A 6,323-nucleotide genomic window follows, 5' to 3' on the forward strand; every position below is an offset into this window, starting at 1 on the left:
TTCTCAGCCTTTCCACCAGGCATGAAGAAGAGTAAAAGCCCGCTGCCCATAGCCCCATTTGGCAAGCACTGAGCACTGATCATGACATATCTTTCAAGTTGCATGGTTTGCTTATTACAGATCCATTCAAATTTTGTTATATCTATACTTGTATGTATACAACTTGAATGAAGTTGATGTTATACATGTGCTATGTTTATCCTGTGGCTTTGCGCCCTTCCTGGCACACATCCATATTGCTAGCCATTCACGTCCCCTACCAGGAAAATCTCAGGTCTGAGAGAAAGGCACCAAGGATCCAGTTATACACAAGAAAGCTCTCTCAGTTCATTCCCCAACCTAGTTCAGCAAAGACTAAGGGTGGATTTGAGGCCAAAGCTTGAAATAGTGCACATTTTCCAAACCTTAGGCAACATGGGGTAACAGCGGATTGAAAACCAAGGATATAGGCCAAATTTTTATTGCCATCAGAGATATGACTGCCTCCTTAAAGAGAGTAGAGTATCAAAGATTTCCTTTGTAAGGCTGAATCTGCTCTTGACCTGTTAGGAAAGACTCTCACCTGTAGAACTCCCATGGCTATCCTTGGACCCAACTCTTGCTCTCAGAGTTTCAGATCATGGTTCCTCACTGGCTAACTGGTGTTCTTTTTCATTTTCCCAGCTTTGTTGAGATATAATTGACACATAGCACTGTGTACGTTTAAGGTATATGATGATATGATTTGTAACATGTAACATGTATCTACTGGGAAATGCTTACCATAAAAAGGTTAGTTAACATACCTTTCACCTTGCATAGTTACATTTTTGGTGTTGCTAATGTGAGAACATTTAAGATCTGTTCTTTCAGCAGCTCCTAAGTATACAAACAGTATTGTTAACTATGGTCACCATGCTGCTTTTTAGGTCCCCAGAACTTAGTACAAACAGGAAGTTTGTACCATTTGACCAACAACTTCCCCCATTTCCCATTACCCCTCATGGTGTTCGTGTTTACTCATTTTAGTCTTCACTGATTCCCAGGATCTGGCCTTTGCTCCACCCCTGTGGATACATGCACGATTCTACCAATCTGAGTGAAGCTTTGAAACTGACCCAGAGGCCTGTTCAGTCTAAGGCATCTGCCAAACCACCAGATTTAGGTCCTGGTCTGACTGACTTGCCACAAGAAAATTCTGAAGAACATAGATGTCAAATGGATGTATTCATCTGTGACACAGAGTAAGTAAAAACAAAAAATCTCAGCTCACCATATTGAGTGAGAGGCTGTCACCTGTTTTAGCTAAATTCTCTGTTCCGCAAGGCATTTTTCTCTCTCCTATTCACTCATTCACTGTCCCTTGTATTCACTCACACAGTACTTCGGTGCTCACTTGTCCCCAATCTTGCCTTCACTCTGAGGGAGCTGAGATGTACAAAACAACTCAACACTCTTGACGACAATCGAGTCTAACAGAAGAGTTCATGACTGGCATTTCCTTAACTGAAAATGTTCATTTATTTATTTTAAAAAAACTTTTCTTAAGTTTATTTATTCATTCTGAGAGAGACAGAGAGAGCGAGTAGGGGAGGGACAGAGAAGAGAGTGGGAGAAAGAATCCCAAGCAGGCTCTGTGCTGTCAGCATGAAGTCTGATGCGGGGCTCGAACTCATGAACTGTGAGATCATGACCTGAGCCAAAACCAAGAGTCAGATGCTTAACCGACTGAGCCACCTAGGCGCCTCCTGAAAATTTTCATTTAAACATACTAAATAAAGCAAAATATCAAACTAAAAAGTTTGGTCTTAGTAAAATAGATAGTATCTTCAAATTAAGTATTTATCGAATAAATACATATTGGTCAAGCTATTTATCGAAAATTTGGGGTAATGGACAAAGTAATCTAGAAGGAGAAGGGAAGGATTGCAAAACCTTCTATTCCCAGCTCCTGCTTGGGGAAAGCCTACATCTGCCATTGCCCTGAGTGTAGGATCTGTTTCCATAGTTTCTACTAGAGTGTCAACAAAGACCGGGGCCTGAGGGTTTGAGGTGGAACGGAAGCCTCTCTCTTGGGTGATATCTGCAGTGACGCAGCTTAGTCTCCTTTGATATGAAATGATTTAATAGTAAGAGGAAAAGCTTGCCCTGGAGTTCTGGGAGAATCAAAGGGCTCTATTCATTTCCTTAAGAAAGAAAAATTGATTGAAGTTTTGGTGGATCCCAGCCAGTACCTAAGGCAGAATAAGACCCAGAAATGAAACAAAAACAGCCAACTTGCATGATGAATCCTCATTTATTTTCTCCTGAAATTTCAGATTAAATAACTCCCAGAGAATAGTCAAGCAAAAGTTCCTTGACCCAACAGATCTTTGTGTCTTGGGCTGCATCTAAGGGCTGCAAAGTTTGAAAAGATAGGCTAATTTGAAAAAAAAAAGTAGGCTGGTTTTGAGTCAAACTAAACATTATTTATTAGGTCTTACTTAAACACTTAAAACAACTTTCTATTTGTAAATAATTTCAAACATTATAAAAGACTGCAACAATGAAAACAGAAAAAACCCCACAAATTCCCTCCCTTCACGTGGATTCATCTACTGTTAACACCTTTACCATCTGCTTTTCTGTCTCTGTATATATATGCACATACATGAATGTATATGTGTGTATTACATATTTATATGCACACACACTCATTTGAGAGTATGTTTTATGCATCATGGCCATCTACCCCTAAATACTTCAGTATGTATTTCCTGAAAATAAGAATATTCCCTTATATATCCACAGCAAAGTTATCAATACTTTCCTCTAGCCTTCTGCCCATATTCCAATTTTGTCAGCAGATCTGACAAATGCCAGGTCTGATTTGTCAGATTTTCTTTGTAGCTTTTCTTTCCCTCCAGTAAAGGATCCAGTCTGGAGTTAGATAGTACAATTAATTGCCATGTCTTTTTACCTTCCTTTAATCTGGAATATTTTTAGAGCCTTTCGTTATCTTTTAAACGTCTCTTGTATTTATTCGATGTTACTTAGTGACTGGATTCAGTTCATTTTTTTCTCTGCTTTCATACTGCATAGGTGTTATTGTATCCTAGGGTATCACATCTGGAGGAGCACTGTGTCCATCTATTCCTCACTGGTGGTGTTAATTTTAATCACTTGGTCAAGGTGTCTAACTTCTCCACTACATAATTACTGTTTCTTTTCCCTGTCTTGTAACTAATAAGCATACTTCCGGCAAATCCTTAGAGACCATGTAAATATCAATTGTCATCAAAACTTTCTCCTTGATTTAGCATGCTTTGAAAAAATTTTTTTAATTTTTTATTTATTTCAGAGAGAGAGAGAGAGAGAGAGAGAGAGGGACAGTGTGAGCAGGGGAGGGTCAGAGAGAGAGAGGGAGACACAGAATCTGAAGCAGGCTCCAGGCTCTGAGCTGTCAGCACAGAACCCGACGTGGGGCTCGAACCCACGAACTGTGAGATCATGATCTTAGCCGAAGTCGGATACTTAACCAACTGAGCCACCCAGGCTTTCCTAATTTAGCATTTGTTGATGAATCTAGCCTGATCCTATCTTTACTGTGATTCCGCACCCCCTCCCCCCCTTTTCTATTTCTCTCTGTCTCTCCTTGCCCATATACCAATCATCTGTTACCGGTAAGGATTCATAAGTTTCAGCTTTTTTTTCCCCAATAGTTTCCAATTCATATATTTAATAAGGTCAGTGTGCAAATTATCCTAGATTTAGCCAATAGGAGTCCCTTCAAGCAGACTCTTGCATCCTTCCGGTATACCCCAGTGTTTTTTGGAATAAGTTCTTGTTTTCTGACATAACAAAATACTCCGTATCATATAATATGTTCTTTGCCCTTAATCAGACATTTCTTTGGAAAATTCTGATTCCCGGGTTGCCTGGGTGGCTCAGTCAGTTACGCCTCCGACTTCGGCTCAGCTCATGATCTCATGGTTCATGAGTACTAGCCCTGTGTTGGGCTCTGTGCTGACAGCTCAGACCCTGGAGCCTGCTTCGGATTCTGTGTGTGTCTCTCTCCCTCTGTTCCTCCCCCACTAACTCTCTGTCTCTCTCTCAAAAATAAATAAACATTAAAAAATATTTAAAAAAATAAAAGTTCTGATTCCTTCAGCAGGAAATTATGTTACTGAGCAGAATCTGAGTGCCAGGTGTACTCAATGCTTCTAGAATATCTTGCTCGTTGGTCCTTTCAAAAGACATACCTGGGAACGATAGGCATGTCTATATACTTAAAACACAACACATTCACACATACACAATCAAAATTAACACCACCAATGAAGGATGGTTGGACATCAGAGTATATAAATTTTACATTTATAATTTATCTTTCTTACACACAGGTAGCATATTATATAGTCTTTGTACATTGCTTTTCCTTCTTAATACTCTCTCCTGGAAATCACTCTATACCAGTCAATGGAGATTTTCTTCTTTCTTCTTTTGACAGCTGTACAGTTCTCCATTTTGTGTATTTACTATAGTGTAATCAACTAATCTCCTATGTTTGGACATTTAGATCATTTTCAGTTCTTGGCAGTTATAAATAATGCTGCCAAGAATAGCTTTGTGCATATGAAATTTGATATTGTTGGAAGTAGAGCTTCAGGGTAAATTCCTGAAGAGAAATTGCTAAGTCAAAGGATAACTTCTATATAATTTTGTTAGATATTGTCAAATTCCTCTCCATAGTGGTTGTACCATTTTGCATTCCCTTCAGAAACATATGAGGGTAACTGTTTCTTCACAGCTTTAATAACAGAGCATGCTGTCAAATATTTGAAAGTCTTCACAAATGAATGGGGAAGAAGTGATGTCTTAGTGAAGTTTTAATTTGCATTTCTTTTAATATCAGTTACTGAATTTTTTTCAAGTGTTTAAGAGTTATTTTTACTATCAGCAATAGCCAAATTCTGGAAACAGCCCAAATATCCATTGACTGATGAATGGATAAAGATGTGATATATATATATATATATATATATATACGCACACTATGGAAGGTTACTCAACAATCAAAAAGAATGAAATCTTGCCATTTGCAAAAATGTGGATGAAACTGGAATATACTGTGCTAAGCTAAATAAGTCAGAGAAAGATAAATATCATATCATTTCACTCATATATAGAATTTAAGAAACAAAACAGATAAACATGGGGAAAAGGAAGGAAAAATAAGATAAAATCAGAGAGAGAAGCAAACCATAAGAGACTCTTAAGTAAAGAGAACAAACTGAGGATTGCTGGAGGGGTGTTGGGAGGGGGGATGGGTTAATTGGGTGATGGGCAGTAAGGAGGGCACTTGTTGGGATGAGCATTGGGTGTTATCTGTAAGTGATGAATCACTAAATTCTACTGAGACCATTATCACACCATATGTTAACTAACTTGGATTTATATAAAATGGAATAATTAAAAACACTTTTTAAAGTTATTTTTATCTCTTTTTTGTGAATCACTGGTTCATATCTGGCTCATTTTCCCACAGGTTTTTAAAATTTATTTATCCTCAGAATTTGTAAATTCTTTGTCACCACTTATTTGTAATATATGTTGTGAATATTTTCTTTTAGTTTATCATTTGCCTTTGACATTGCTTTTTTTCATGCAAATTGTTTTATTTTTAAATAAAAATGCTTGTCATATTTTTCTATTAACTAGCCACAGAAATTAAAATCAATTCCTATTAAAATTATGCCAGATTCAGATCTCTGAGGCAACAAAGCATGTCCCTCTGAATCAGTGCAACAGCTTTATGCATAAGAAAAATCCAATGCGACCCAATTACCTAGAAGAGTGGAACTATGCTGATCTCAAGCTAGTGGTGCAAAAACGATTCTACCATAGATGGGATTCTCACATCTCTTTTCCTCTTCCCATTCAGCATAAACAGACACTTACACCATCACGAGAAAATGTGCACCATAGAGAGGCTACGTGACGTGCGTGGTTCCCAGATTATCAGGTTCGCCACCAAATCTCTCTTCTCGATTCACCAACTAACTGTCCCCTCTGCTCTGGCTTCCCAGCACTTTTGAGTATTTTCTGGTGACAGCTGAATGGCATTATTACTGTAATCAGGTTTATTTGTTGGTATGACTTCTTTATAAAGTAAATTGGGAGTTGTCTGGCAGAGCTCAGGGCAAAAATGCACACGCACCTGGCATTTACCAAGGGTAGCTGGATGCAGCCCCATCCACGTTCTCTTCCTTACGTTATATGTGCCTCCATATAATTACAGTCTCACAGAGCATTTGGGTAAACATGAGGAATCCGAGTGAGAAGACCAAGCAAAAACTGTAACA

Source organism: Crocuta crocuta, unplaced genomic scaffold (assembly GCF_008692635.1).
Source record: "Crocuta crocuta isolate KB4526 unplaced genomic scaffold, BGI_CrCroc_1.0 scaffold56, whole genome shotgun sequence".
Taxonomy (NCBI): Eukaryota; Metazoa; Chordata; class Mammalia; order Carnivora; family Hyaenidae; genus Crocuta; species Crocuta crocuta.